Source organism: Patagioenas fasciata, chromosome 10 (assembly GCF_037038585.1).
Source record: "Patagioenas fasciata isolate bPatFas1 chromosome 10, bPatFas1.hap1, whole genome shotgun sequence".
In the NCBI taxonomy this organism is placed as follows: domain Eukaryota; kingdom Metazoa; phylum Chordata; class Aves; order Columbiformes; family Columbidae; genus Patagioenas; species Patagioenas fasciata.
The window spans coordinates 12,839,287-12,855,537 of record NC_092529.1 but is presented as its reverse complement, the minus strand read 5'-3'; the positions used below and the strand labels follow the sequence as shown (position 1 = coordinate 12,855,537).

Below are 16,251 nucleotides of genomic sequence, written 5' to 3'. Positions count from 1 at the left end.
GGGCAGGAGCACGGTGAGGGTTATGGCACTCGACAGCATTCCCAGGAAAATGTTTTGAATATGGGGGAAGAGCGGAGGGAATCTCTGCCACCTGCACAGCCGGTGGTGGCTGCAGAGCACTCAAACTGCCTGTCCTGCATGCTGTCTTCAGAGTTTACGCAAGGACATGTCACAGAGGAACTGGAAAAGTTGTCAAGGAATGTGTGGCAATGCTAAAACCAGAGAAACTTGGGCAACCCTCTGTGGGCCAGTACTGTTTCAACACTCACTCTATCTCCCTTTCCCTCTCAACTCCTTGCTTACGTGATATTACTAGCATTCATAAAGCAAATGAAACACACAGTGTGTGTGTGTGTATGTGTATAGAGGAAGAGAGCTGGGATACACGTGTGGTATCACAGAAAAATTTTGTTGCCAACATTATCAGATTTTCAGGCAGCGAAGATGTTTTCAGTTAGCACAAAATTAGTTCATATTTTGTGTGTGTTTTCAGAAAGGTGAGATAAGATTAGACAATACTGAATTATAATTTGTAAATCTACAATTTGTTGTTGGTTCATGTCTGTAGTCTTTCTATGTGATTTAAATATACAGTTCACTAATCTTAGCTTCTTCCCTACTATGTTTAGCCAAAGCGAACTGTTAAAGAATGTGAAATACATTATTTTATTGGCACTGACTCACGACTGAGTCAGTGAACTCTTTTGCACTTGCAACTAAAATTGGATTCTAACTTCCAAAAATTTATGACAATTGCTCCTTCTTGTGGCTTGAATGTTGACATATAATTAATTTAGGATTTCTTCTTGAGATTTCCTGTCTGGGTTTGTACCTGTCACAAAAATATCCTTGGAAGTTTATCTAACAGCTAGAACACCACCAGAGTCGACTGAAATTTAGCAAAGAGATTTACTGGGGCCAACAGGAAGTGCACAGAGCAGGATGGCATAAATATGCAAAAAGAGCCATATTTTTCAGCTGTTTTAAAGGATCCCAGCACAGGCTGATAATGACATAATCCTGAAAAATGCTGGCACTGTGTCAGCAAGCAACACCAGCACAGAAAAGGATTCCACAAGCATGGATTTGGACTTTGTTGCATTATGCACAGCATGGAAATATGTCTGTTGCTTTCCCTTAATCCCAGCTACCCTGTAGGTTTCAGATCATTCTTTTGAGAAACCAGATATATTTCATGTGATTTTCCCACAGAATGGTTTGGAAATCTATTTCATTCCTCTGCAGGATCGCAGGAATTCTGAAGATCAAAAATCTAAGTTGCAGTGACTTAGTGACAGTACTGAGGGACTGGGCACTAAAATGGCAGATGAGATTTTCTTTACATAAATGTAAAATGAAACATATGAGAGAAAAGCAATCCCAACTCTACACACCAAATGTCAGGATGTAAATTAGCCTTTATTCTTCAGGATGGAGATGTTGGAATTATTGTGCATAGTCCTCCAAAAACCTTATTTGTAGCGGTAGTCAAAAAGGCAGACAATACTATAAATATTTCAGAAAGAAACAGATACCTAAACACAAGGCCATTTTTAACCCCTGTACCTGCTCAAGGTTTGCCCACATCTTTGCTATTCCACATATTTCTGATGAGCTATTGAGAATAAATAGAGAACACAGGAAAGACTAGAAAAAAAGGATGATGAGGATAGAGATTTAAAAGAGAGATTATTACAATCTGATTCTTCAGCTTGGAAAAGAAGTAGAAGTAGGAAAAATCTCTAAAAACAATCTGGAGGGTGTAAATACGAAAGGATTGTTAAATTTTGCTACAGTGTTGACACAGTGAAATGAGCAGGCGGTGGATTCTAGATATAACACAAGGCAATACTTACTCAAATACCATGCAACTGTTGGCCAGCCTTGCCCTACCAACTATGGAGACCACAGTATAAATGAAACTGAAACAGTGCTGAAGCGTTTGTTGAAAGTATTGCTCTGTGGATGGTTGTTCAATGGAATGTTCCGGATTTAGCAGGGAGCCCTGAGCTCTCAGGGACACATGCATTGCAGAGAGCCTGGAGGATGCATTCCCTGGAGGGGAAGGGCAGGATCTGTTTCCTTCTGCATAGGAGAAGTGGAAGGTGTGAGTTGTTCCTGATGCACCCTTCAAACTTCTGAAGAGTGTTAAATTAGAAATTATTACTGGAAGAAGCTTCATTTTCTAGGAGTCTACAAAACTATTTGTGTTCATTATTGTGTTGATGCCTAATGGTGGAAGATGCATACCTTGGGGAGTTAAAATTAAAATTTCATTGAATGAAACAAAAGTAAAGATCCCAAAACATTCTATTGGAAAAAGAAACCTGAAAAGGACGTGGTTGATCCTCCTCCTTTTTTATGTCCCATGTTTGTGATCCTGGGACTTGCATGAGAAAATTAGTGTGTTTTGTTGTTGTTGTTTTTCAAATGACTGTTAATTGTTGAGCTCTGTTAAAAAGCTATTCCTGGCTTAATCTATTGCTTTTGATGATTGAACAATTAATAGATTACAGTTAAGGTATACACTACAGAAATTGGCTTGTTCAAAAGCACAAATAGCTTAGTCAAATTAATAAAAAGGTAGTTTGATTTGATCTATGCAAATGTTTGTAACAACAAGGTTTTCTTGTCACAAAAATTGCAATGAAACTACGTTATTTGACTTAAACCTCACATTTTATATTCTAGCCCTTACAATACAGTACACTAAATTCAAACATGAATGGTCCAGCCATGCTTTTTTGCTGAATTTCCCACATCTTTGTGTTCGACCCTAATATTCTTTATATTGCACAATCTGCTGTGTCTCATATCCAAAGTGTATAAATATCAATGTGGAAGTGTATGTAGCAGTGGTGACCTATATTGTATCTTTAAGTTCAAGTAGAAAATAAGACAAGACATGCAAATGTGAGGGGAAAAAAAAAAAAATCCAGAAGATTAGAATTAAATGGGTTGAACGATTTTATTTTTATTTAGAAATTGGGATGTGTTCTCACATTTGGTTTTCTGTTCTTGAATTAGAGAGTCCAGTAAGATGAAGTTTCTGGAAAGCAGTCCTGAAACTCTCTTATCTTTCTTGTAACATGGTTGTTTCAGTGGAGAAGATGTTGTTTAAGTACCAGTTTTATTGCTATTCTCTCTAAAATTAATGGAGTAACAAACAAAGTTTGAACTGCCATCATTGTTTTTATTTTCCAAGTTGTTTGTATGAGTGAAGTTCCACTCTGGGCTTTACTTTTTCCTCAGTGGGTTTGACACATTTCTGCATGCACAAGAACAGTATCTTCTGGTTTTGTTTTGCTGTTTTTAATTAGCAAATTGTTGACCTCAAATACGCTTCTGTGAATTACTCTTCTCGTGTTTTATCTTGTTCCAACCAAAAGAACTGCAATGTGCAGGTAAAGTAGACGGTAATGATATAGCACAATTACCAGCTATACTCCAACACCGCCACTCAGAAATCAGTTGGTAATAGATGGGTAACAGAGACTGACAGAGTGGTAAAGCACTGCTGCAGAGAATGGCATAAAAAGAGTGCGGAGAAATGAAGCTTAAGCAAGCAGAAAAATAGAGAGATAAAAGAATATAGAGGGTCTGTGCTGTTGGAATGGGAGATTGAGAAGGAAAGAAAATGGGCATAGGGAAAAAATACTATTCAGTGTAAGCTGTGATTAATATTGAATTGTGGTGATTATTTTTGCTAATAAATTTACTAGTCTTGTATTGCTAAATACAGTTTAATTGCAATGCATCAAATTGTAAATGCATCAAGCAAAAAATGTTGCTCTTGTAATTGTACATGCATGATTTCAGAATGAAGTTCATATTTTTAGTTGTATATGTTTACCTGTAGTTGAACACTGACACGAAAGGTCTGAGTATCTGCTTTGGAAATCTTGCAATCTAAGACTCTGATCTTGCTAACTGTTACGTACTTGCATGCTTTTGAGTTCATAAATGGTTAAAAATACAGTGTTTGGAGATCAGGGGAGAAATATTTTGCTTAAAAAAGTTGCTTATTGCTATTTTATTATTTTCTTTTATGCAATAGTGATTTTTATTGGTATGCTGATAACTGTGCATATTGTATACATGCCCTTATTAAAAGGATAGCTTGTAAGGTCCCTTTCAGGATAGACTCTTAAGCATTCTCTTAATGTTAGATGCTCATTTAAGTCTCAGAGTGAAAACAAAAACATATACCTGTTTGCTTACCAGAACTGGGCCCTAAGTCTTCTCTATCATGCACTGAGAAATGCGTGGGCAGACCATAATTATGGAAAAGCTTGTAATATTGGGGCCTAAAGTATAAAAATTATTGCATAATTAGACCACACAAGTTAGATTTCAAATGCTGCATGTTGTTTGGATGGGTATTTAAAAAAATAAGTAGCTGTCAAGCATGTATGGTCATGTTCATGCTGCCACACACAGTCATTGTAATGCTTTAGCAATTTGAGGAGTTTTAAGTGGATCCAGCATTGGTCTTACTTCAAATAGACCCAACCTACTAACACTTTCCTTAGCTGTGTCTCTTTCTTCTTTATGTTAAAAGGTGCAAATGTAAATATCACACCTCACATTCATATCATGAATACAAAATAAAAACTATTTAGAATAATTTGGAGGGGAAGAAGATTGAAGTATATCTCATTTACTGTAAAATAGGCTTTTGGCATATAACAAAACTCTGAGCTATCCTTTGACATATTGATTTCTTTTATATGATTAGTAATATTATAAGTATACCTCACAATGCCCTCCACAGCACAATTAGTATTTAAATATAAATGATAGGATAACTTTAAAGATTGTGGGGCTATTAACTAGCAGAGAAAACTAATTAAATGGCATGTTAATACTTTTCCTAAATTATGAAGTATCGTAAATTATGAAGTATAGATAGGGACATACAGTTTTTGGTACAAATGTTCAGATCTGCATAGCTCATTAGCTTATTCTCGGCTTTAGAAGATAAGGAATCTAATGTGATTGGAAAAGCAGACACAAGCCATTAGATGCATCTTTATTAATTTTAGTATTATTATTTGGTTTAAAAAAAAAGATAACCCCAGCAAACTTCTGCCAGTTTGGTGGAGTCATATGCCCTAAGGACATCATGCTATGCCCAGCACTTTCCAAGAAGTCTTGTCCTCTCTAGCCAAGAATTCAGTCTTTTCCTAAGGGAAGAAATAGGCCCACACATGAAGTACCTCAAACCTGCACTCAGCCATCACCACCTCTTCCTCCTGATTCCATCCAGCCTTTGGGTACTTCAAAAGAAGGAGTACAGCCCTTGTATGCCTGCTCGTTGGCTGGAATGCTTTTGGATTAAACTTCCTCACCACAACCACCAAATTTATTAGTATTTACTCTAGTAAAACATCCAATAACCAATATGCTTCTAACAACAGAGTGTGGTGACAGCCACAGTACCAAGGGTTATCCAAGCAAAACAACCAGCCAATTTTAGCTATTAAATATTGACTGACTCTGGTAGGATGCATGAGGTGAAAACCAAGTTATACTCTCTACAACCAGACAAATATGTACGAGATTTTAAGAATTTCCTTCTAGTCCCAAACTAGCAGCAAATCTAAAAAGAGGACAGAAAAAGTAATTTCTACAAATTCTAGACATTCCCCTCATCCATAGATCGTAGCCACAGTTATAGCCTTGCTTGGCTCAGATGAACTCCTAAGAACAGAAAAGAAACACTCCTTGATCACCAGTGGCCAAGAAAGAACGTGCTTTGCTTTGGACATCATTTTTGTCCCTCCGAAAGGAGTGAACAGTCATTTCTGTGGATCAGCAAGCCGGAATGTCCTGAGCCCTCAGCGGTGCTGCCAGCAGCAGTGAGCTGGCTGCACCTAAAGGGTGACTACGCCTGAGCAAAACCCTGTTACCTCACCCTGAGAGAAACAGGGTGGGCACCAGGGAAATGCGTGTGGACAGAATGAACAATTGCCAACCCCTTCCCTCCTTCAGTTATGACCCATCTTTATGGTTCTCTTCACATCTAACCTCTTACATAAGCAGTAGCTCATTTGGGAATGAGGGCAGTGGCAACACCTCACAGGCTTGAGAGAGAGACAAATGTAGCAGATACACAAGTGTTCAGCCAAGTCATCATTTGCTTCATATGGACAGACTGGTAAGTCCTGGCAGTGATGAATCTGCAGGAACTTACGAAGCATGAGACCACAATGCAGCTTTGAAAGGCAAACAGAACCTTCAGAGCTCAGAGACCATGACCATTCCTACCAAAGTGTAAGAGCAACCTTGCACTGTTCCCTGAAAATAATTTAGTCCTTTGGGAGACAGGGTATTCTTCTAATTGGTATCTCACATTAGAGTTTAAAATTTAAACCTGCCCCTCAGTTACATCTGTATTATCTCCTTTCATTAATTTAATTCATCTTTCTTGTCCATTTCACAATCCAGTTTTTAAAATCTGAATTCAATATATATATTTTATCTTATGAAAAAATAAGAGCACTGGGGAGTGTCAATTTAAATAAACGGATGCTTAGATGCTCATAAGTGAAACTTATCCCAGCTGAGATTTTAGTGGGTTTGCTTTTTTTTTCTGTTTTCGTTTTGCAATTAATTTCTAGCAACAAAGGTTTCTCTATCCAGTGAAAATTCTCAGTCCTCTCTTTTAAGAGAAAACAGAATCTTGAGGGTTTGTGTTTTTTTGTTTTTGTTTTTTTTTTTTGTTTTTACATTAAACAAAACATGTAGCAAGTTGCAATTAAATTTCAGTTAACAAATGCAAAAATAAACCTAACATCCATCTGCCAAAAATAAATAGTTTGAAAAGTAATTTCACATCCCTGACAATGACGACTGTGTTTATGACATATTTCTGGTGCCGTATTCCGCTCTCCTATCACTGCCAGCTTGCATCCAGTATTTAGAAATAAAACAGAAGCACATTGAACTTGCTGAACTAGATGTTGCCACACTGCAACTCTAATGGGCTTAGTGACCACAACCTACAGGGGCCAGAATGTGTCAACAGCAAAAGGGCCAACCTCAATCACTGTCTGTGCTTTTACAAAGTTGTTACATGTTTAATTCTTTGCAGCTTAGTTCTCCTGCTGTTTTGGCTGCTCAAAACCAAGGCTCATATATTGCAGCAGCCTTCTCTACCTCATATAATGCCACAAAGGTCCCAGCAGGAGACCTTTCAGTGGAGCAGACAAGCCACAGGCTAGGGCAAACAGGGCATCACAACTTCCTAATAAGATGACTTATTAGATTGGGGGCTTGACACAGCTTCTATTTAACCACTTCTTTTCCCAGCCACCAGAAACACAAACTGTCTGTCTGCTTGGAGCACAGCAAGTGGTATGTGGCTTTTCAGCAAGCACTGCCACTTGCGTTCAGCCCAGTCAATAAGCAGAGCATGATTTCTCATGCCATCTTTATCGCTATGCCAATACATTGCTTTTGCTCTTAATGTCAGATTTCCAGCCACATGATTTTTGCATTATGTTAAATTGATGTTTTCCCGCTGGATTGGTCACTGCCTATTCAGGACTTTGAGTGGGCTTGCAGAGGGCTGGTGGTGAACGAGTTAAAGGACTGAAAAGGCAGGATCGGTTTCCTGCCTGCACTTGCAATGGCCTAAGGCAGTGCCTGCTGTTCAGGAGGTAGAGAGAGTGCCTTGCCTTGTCCCAGGTGGCAGACAGGCAAACCATGTTATTAAGAAGCAGAAATCGCAAAACCTTGATCTTCAAAAAAGGCCCCTAATTAGTCCCTAGCATAAGAATAAATGGCATTCCACATCAGCAAGGATGAAAAAGGCTCCTTCAAATTTCATTAAGTAATCTCTGCTATTGACAGTTTTTAGGATCACATGGGGAATTCTTGTTGTTCGAACCACTTTACCAAAAAAACTCTTCTTTATTTGTCACTTCTGTTTCATTAAAAAAAAAAAAAAAGAAAAAAAAAAAGTCATAATGGTCTCACATGCCACATTTTAAGGAAGTCGTAAATGTCTTGACAAAGAGCTCCATGCCCTGCCCTGCTGAGTCACTGCTGCTCTCAGGTCCACTGGAGTCACTGGAAATTCTTCATCATCTTCATTCTGCTCCAGCTCAGCCCATCAACAAGTGCTACTCTGGAGCCATCCTTAAGGTTTTCCATAACCCTCTTTTAATTCAGTGTGAAAGTGACAGATTGAAGAATATGTGCTGAGTTTTCTCATATTTCTGAAGAGCTTTGATTTGGACTAGACCTGTTTTATGAAAAGAAAAGGTTTATTTAAAAAAAAAAAATCTGTCTTTCAACTCATATACCACTTGTCTAATTTTGATTTATGAACATTCACAGTATAGAAGGCATCCTTGTCCAAATAGTCTCAAGGTTCATAAACTTCATCTAATTTCAACATATAATTGTACAGTAGTTTGCAAGGACTCTCACTCTCTAGAGGGCTTGAATCCATTTGATTTTATTCATCCCAGTGGTATCTGTTTTTATCCCTAATTCAGATTAACAGTTCTGGCATCATTGCAATATGGAAAGTTCACCATATTCATGCAGTGATTCTACTACCAGCTGCAGATCCTTCTGAAGTTTACTGTATAATGAATTTAAAACATATATAGCAACAAATGGGGTAAATAATTTCTTTGCCAGAATTGGAACAAAGTTAATTTTGTCCTTATAAATAACTTCTTATACTGATGTTTCTTGTGAACCTTTCAATATTTAATTAAGCCACACAGTTTCTGGATCTTTCTTTTAAAGTATATTTTACTCATGTATTTACCATTTTTCAGCTTTATTGTAAGTATACTATAAATCATTGAAAAAGCAGAAAAGAAAAATGTCCTACTTTTACACTGCAGCTAAGAAAATATTTTCTAGCCTCTAAGAAATACACTTCAGAATTGCTTATTCAAAATGAAAACTAATCATCAGAGATATTTCACTTTATTATAAAAGAGAGATTTGTTATTAGGATTTTGTAAACTAGGTTTGAGCTAGTTATTTTCTGAAAGGGTTAGTGCATGAAGAGCAGAGCAGGACACCTTTGCCTAGGTGTACCTGAGTTGTCAGACAGTTGCAGATCTCCCAGGTAACATTTTCTTAAGTGGAGTTTTTAAGAATGACGAAAATTTGTTCTCCTCCAAGTAGGGTGTTTACTTTCTGTGTTCAGTGTTCTTCAGATAATGTGCAGTGCTGCACTTGCCGTTCCAACCAAGAAACTTCCTTTAGCATTACTTTAACCTGTGGTCTGTATTGATTTGAGATGTAAGAAATTGTGTGCCTAAACTTTGGTTATTTTAACTAGTTCTAAACAAGAAAGACTAACATCAGTTTTGACAACAAACAAAACCAGTTTTTGTTCTATCGGTTATGTTTAAAAGATTCCAATTTCAAACCAAACACAACTTGTGGTTATTCTGTCAGATATTTATATAGCCACTGGGGCGCCATAGTTATGCACCGCATACATCATTGTATTTTTAAAATGTACTTAATGAACATTTTTTCTTTTCTGGTAACTACTTCATTGCCTTAAATGAATGCATTCCAATAGAATTTGTAACAAATGAGCACTTTGTGTTTGCATTAATGCCAAACACGTTTAACAAATTTTTAACAAGGAACACTGGCAAAAAGCCAAACTCCTAGAGGGACACTGAAGGAATGCTATAAACTTAAACTAGATTTTACCTTTTCACTCAGCTCAACAAGTGTCTTAGGTGTCTTTGGCATCTCAGCATTGAAAGTTTTCTACATAGATTAGATACAACTTCGTGACTTAATTATTTCTCTTCTTGGCCCTCCTTGCTAAAGATTTTCACATCAATGTAACAGGCTTTAACAGGTTACTGTGTTCTTTAGAAAGTGAGAGGTGGGTTTCACTCTTTCCATGAGAATTAGGCCAGGAGGAAGTAGCAAAACCAGTATTTATTGTTGGGACTCTAATGACAGAGAAGTTCAAATAGTACATATCATGCCACTTCCATGTCTTATGTGAAGGGCACTGTATAGTGGAGAGGACTCCAGCAGATCTGTGCTACCGAATATCGTTTCTTGTGCCAAGTTGCAAATATCTGGATTGTGATCATGTTTGCAACTGCACTTCAGGGGCAGGGGAAAAGCAGTCAGCAGCGCTCCCACTGCTGCGAGCTCTGGGCTTGCACAGAAGCCATGAACAGATTTTTGGCTGAATCCAACATCTGGGGGAATTCTGCAGTTGTTGAGTTATGCCCACATGGTACATGTCATTACAGACCTTGGGAATCACCTAGTCTGTAATACATGTTCATATTAAAAGTGTTACAAGTAGCTCCACAAACCACATGCTTGCTCTTTACTTGTAACTTAATATATTAATTTAATTTTTACTATGTTATTTCAGTTTTAATCAAATGCAGAAACTGAAAAATAATAATACTTAGCACTCAACTGAGACTATTAAGGCACATTACAAACATTAACCCTTGCAAATTCCTGTGAGGAACCTTATGTTATCCCCGCTGTAGCAAAGAGCAACTTAGACACAGAAAAATGATATGACTTTTTCCTTAGTCAGACAATAAGCTAATGGCAGAATTCAGAACAGTACCATGCCAGGATTTTGTCTAAGTTAATTTGTCATTCTTTGCATGGTTTGGACAGACAAAAGAGAAAATTGAGAATGATTTTTTTTTCTTCATGTCATGTAGATTTTGTTGTTGCAAGAGGCTCAGTTGAGCTCTGGGAGGTCACTTGAGGAAGACTTATAGCCTTATTTTTGAATTGCTGCTTTTCAGTCTAGTTATTCATTTCCAGAAAATGAAATAATTTCCCACCATTTTTTGGTACTCTGTTTGCGGTAATGATGAATGAGTCTAGAGAAGGAAACTGAGGAATTCATCCTGACAGCTTTTTAAAATATGTCACATTATAATGCAGATGCCTTGTCATAGATTAAGGAGCTGAAATAGCCCTTAGAGCTTTTCATTAATGATATCCTTCTCTACTAACATTTGGTCAGATACCAATTCCCTGCAATAAACTGGCTATTCCCTCTCTTTCTGACTCACTAATTACCATATCAGTTGTTGGCCTTTTATGTAGGTACCATGTGTAACAGGTTAGGAGAGGGCAATTTAAGCCTATGTGAATGGGTATCTGTTTTTGTATCTGGGTGCTTGTTGCAAACATTTGGAAAGCATATGGAGCATAATGGACATGAACCCAGATGTCAAAAATAGCCTGCATTTTACTACTGTTATTAAACAGTTTCCCCTTTAACCCCTTTGTGTTTACCCACCCTCTCCAGCTTGTTTCTGCAAATCACTGCTGAGAGGAAAGGATTGGAGGTAAAAAGTAGTAATCAGGCAGGTGTCTTTATCCAAAGGAAAAACAATCTGAACAAATATTTGTGGGCTACTACACTTTTATATCTTCACATCCTTCTGCTGTTTTTGTTGACTGGTATCTAATGGACTGTTAGAGATGCCGAACTTGTAAGACATTAATTTCAGCTGGACCACTGCTGAATCTCAGGCCCAATGTACGTTACCAAATTTTATTTCTGTTTTAAAGGTTCAGTGACCTAGACCAAGCAGAGCATTGAAGAAACAAATATAAATTTAATTTACTCAACCTCAGTTGGTATTTGACAGCAATATCCTTTTATATATTTATTTGACTTACTTGAGAAATACTTTGCATTTCCTACCTGTGGTGAACAAGTTTTTGTTACACTTCCAATACATATATGGTTTCCTGATGAATGGGTGGGTTGATTAAAAGGGTGGGGTTTATTTGAGGGTTTCATTCCATGCTAAAACCTCAATTAAAATTTGGGGAGCAAGCTGGAGAGAGATCGTGCTTTGCGATTTGTTGCAGGTCCTCAGATTGGACACTTTATTCTGATTTTTATTTTTAAGAGCATAAATGAGTGTTAATTGCAAAGGAACTTCAGCTTGTAAAATATCAAGTATATTGAAGATTTGCTGTGATTATGTTTTAGCAAACCTGTTAAAAATACAGACATTTGTGCTACAGTTTCTGGAATGTACTCTCCTCGTTAATTTATATGGGTGCTTCCTTTGCCTATATATCTCTTTGAATGATGATTAAGAAATACTCGGCACGCAAAAGAATGGAAGCTATGCACAGTTCACAAAACGTAATGCAAGCTCTGACTTACAGTTTTCATAAGAAGTTTGCAAAGATTTTATGTGCCAGAACTAGTAACATGATCTACTTTAGGAACTCCCTGGCTTTCCAGCTCTGCAGAAGTCGTTTTTTTCTCCATTCAGGGGCTAGATCCAAAACCTGTTAAAGTCAGTGGGAACGTTTCCACAATTCAGTGGGCTTTGGATTAGTCCCTAAGTGTTTTAACCAAAAGAATTGTACCCACCTCCCATTGGAAAAGTAAAATTCACCTAAGTTTGTATTATATAAACCATTATATGTACTTGCCACAGAGACATGAACTTGAAAATAGGAATTTAAACTCATTTGCAAGTTTATTCAGTAAAAGGTGTTTCACTTTACTCACAGAATACTCTGATAAAAATTCAATTCTAGAATTTACAGGGGCATTTTAGCCAACTAGTTTTATTTACAAAACTTAACAATTTTTCAGCTATATATAAAAGCGTAAGCATTCTATGGCAATTTATTTTTCATAAAATTTGATATTTTGGAAACTTCCAAGGTTACATAAATGCAAGGGCAATAACAGAGAATCCCATACATAATGCATTTGTACTTCTCTAGAAACAAAGTCAGTAGATAAATAAACAATAGCCCCATAAAGGAATCGCTTAATTCCTCCCACTCATCTGATATACAGATTACGTGAATAAGATTAATTCACTGCTCAAGAATACTGTGTTGTTTGCTTGCAACAGGACTAGTGTAACAATAAAAATCATTCAGGTCTTGCTCTGTAGTCACAATTGGACATAGAGCTTCACCCAAAGCCCATGGAAAGCAGGCAGACTCTTTCCATTGACTGACTCAGACTGGCACCAGTCACCTCTGGCAGTGTCCTTGATTTCAGCACTGCCAGCCAAGCCATGAGGAGCGGCAGTCACTGATTAGTGACTGCATGGCTGAAAAACTTATAACAGATTGATATATATTTTATTTTTCATAACTCCAAGGTTCCTTTATGCGTAAAACCTTTCTCCACTGTTTTGTCAGATAAAGTAGACTTAAAGTGCTTAAAATGTAACAGTAAAATGTTTCAGTACTGTTGGTTCTGAAGAGTTGCTAGAGGCCCTAGAGATTCCCACGTGCTGTGGAACTGAGTGGAAATAAATGCATGATTCCTTGAGTTGCCAAATAAAAATATTTGGTTTTACCAATAACATGTCCACTTCAAAGCTACTGTGCTTATAGATAAAATAAAAAAAGCCCCTCACCATTTACAGAATCACAAGCACCACAGAATTTCACATATTTCGAATTTAAAATCTTTCCCATTTAGGAGGAATCTTGTCATACAAATCAGCTGTAAAACTAATTGCCACCCTATGGGTTCAAATAAAATTTAAATCCTCACTTAATCATAGTATCCGATGAAGCTTCTATGAGAAGCCTGATTACAGGAGAACTAGGATGTTTTATGTGGTTCAATCATGTTACTAACTGGAATATTTTGTTCCCTTTTTACAGTTGTCAGAGGAACTAGTGAAAGAGGAAGAAAAAAAAGTAGCACTGGAAGGTAATGATGATAATCTATTGCATTGGATCTCAAACATGACGTTGATATCCTGGAGAAGATCACAGGTGCAGAAGTGAATGCTAAGGTCGATATCTAACAAAATGCTGCATTAATTGGTATTTTCTCCATTATTTTTTGTAGTCTACTATGAAATTAGATACTTTGGAAAATAATGGAGACTCAAGTCGAAATTAAGAGCCTCAGTTATGTTTTTAATGGATCTTGCAAGTTATTCTGTTTTCACAAAGAAACCATCTATTCAGAATATTATTTTTTAATGAAGTTCAGTTAAACGGGTTATTTAACTAAATTTTGGTAAATTGATATTGATTTCAATAAGTAATTCAGACTCTCTTAGGTGTGGTATCTGCATTTGCTGATTTTACCTAGTCTACTCTAAAGTATCACTTCTGTTGCACTAGATTATCAGAGAGGTCTTAATAAAATGCTATATACAGGTGTTGGCATTAATCTTGCCCCTAGTTAGATGTGGGCTTTTCCAAAAAGTAAAACCCAAGCCTTTACCCTCCTCTGTTTTCTTTCTCTGTTTTATCTATTGATAAAATAATAATTTTTTAAAAAATCAAAACAAAAAGCAAAAAACATTGATAGTATAACCAGTGTTAAGCTCTGGGCCAGGTTGGAAATGAAATCAATTTTTGGTACTAATAACTGATGACAAAGATTATCTTTGTGAAAATATGGTGTGTGTCTCTGACAATGCATAGGACATCTAATTTGAGCATAAATATAAGATTATATACAAGATGTATCTCTTACTAGATGGTAAAAGCTTGAGGTGTATATAAATACGTATGTATATATCTGGACATATACACAAGGATCTATCAACCTTTTACCATCCAAATGCATACAGGTTTCCAACAATTAAAGCTGGGACTCTTTAAAGAAAATAAAAATAAAAATAAAAATATTGCTGTGAATACAGTATATGCACTAGGTCTCCTGTAAGTGAGGAACTGTTTGTTATTGTTTTCTGCATTGAAAACCAGTCTCCAACATGGATCCCAATGAATCTTTGATGTTAAAGAAGAAAATACCAATGAACAAATAGCACTAAAAGGCTGTTTGTATCAACAATATGTATCTAGTAAAATGAATTTAAAGCACATGCAAGGAAAAATAAAAATGTGAAGTCATTACATTCAGTGAGAGAATATAACTGATAGTCAAATCTCTGCCACTTCTCGAGGAGAGGATCTGTACAACTCCACGAACATTTTCGGTCTGTCTGGCAAACATGTGCAAATGTGTGGCTGTTTTATTGAGGCATCTTTTGTCCATGGAAGAAATGCTTCCATGCTGATGGGAGTGGGAATAGAATATCTGCATTTTTAAAGGACAAACAATAAATTTAAGCATGGGTGGCCTTAATCCTTAGTAGTTTTTCTTTGCTGCTGTAAAAAAGAGAAATCTAAATGGATACTCCTGAAGTCTTGCACTGAATTTAGAAAAATTATTTTTTGAACCTGTGGTGCAATTAACCCTAAACATCCTACATGAGCCATACATATAGTAACTCCTTTAAAATTGTTATCTAGAGATGATATTTTATTTATTTGTACCATAACTCTAGGTACAATCAAAGAGCAATTTATTTGAGCAGGAGTCCTGCTGGATGCTACTGTCTTCAGTAAATAGAGTAAAATGTATAGAATTAGTATAGAATAGATAATCCCAATTTCATTCATGTTTAAAAAGTTTGTCCTTTAACTATCAATGGCATTTTAGATCCTTGTTTTTGAAACAGCAAAGCTTTTGGGAGTGTATATTTAGCACATATGACAAATGTTGCACTTGGAAACTCAGACAACAAAACTCATGACAAATTTGTTGTCACAGTAGGGGACAATCGTCTGTGTCTCTTACGGTCAGGTCTTTACCTTAACTCTGCAACTGAATACTTGAAGTAGGAAATAAACTGGGGGGGTGGGGAGGGAAATAGGGTCACAGATACAAAGCTGTATAGTTAGATATTTATATGTATGTGCCAATTTTGTCACAGATATTATTTTAGGGGCATTTTTGCTCTGCTCATATTGGTGAGAGTATCGATCAAAACTTTTATCAGGGCCTACAAGTTAGCCCCTAAAGAGGAAAATTTTGTCTAACATTGCTTTTTTCTTTCTTTTTTTTTTTTTTGTTTCCTTTTCATTTTGTGTGTTACTCTATGATGCTTGGTGAAAATGCTTTCATATGCTAAAATAGAATCTCGGGGTTTACAATAAACACTGTGATGTTGGGAAATATTTTATTTGAGCAATGTTTGGTAGGTTTTTTTCCCCCCTCTAAGTGTAAAGAAGCAAATCAACTTTTGGTTAATATTTAAGATGATTATTATTATTTTAATGTGAGATCAGTCTTGTACTGCGCATTCTTTCTTTCCTTTAAATGTACAGTATGAATTTTGTATTTAATGAATTTTGTGTATCCAGTATGCACGTACCTGCACATTGACTTTCATTTGAAAGTGGGTTTCAATTTACTTTTTAAACAGTGTTTATGAAAAGATCTCAGATGTGTTGACACAA

At 36.5% G+C, this 16,251-nt stretch overlaps 1 protein-coding gene across 13 annotated transcripts in view; it reads left to right on the top strand.

Annotated features, from left to right (window-relative positions):
- The window catches only part of ERC2 (ELKS/RAB6-interacting/CAST family member 2), a 433,731-nt gene extending 418,068 nt beyond the window's left edge, over nt 1–15,663 (top strand). For all 13 annotated transcript variants that reach the window (XR_011740737.1, XR_011740732.1, XR_011740731.1 and 10 more), the window contains one exon: nt 13,651–15,663. The gene's annotated coding sequence lies outside the window, so the exon portion shown is untranslated. The remainder of the gene's footprint in view (nt 1–13,650) is intronic.
- Nucleotides 15,664–16,251: the final 588 nt, after the last annotated feature.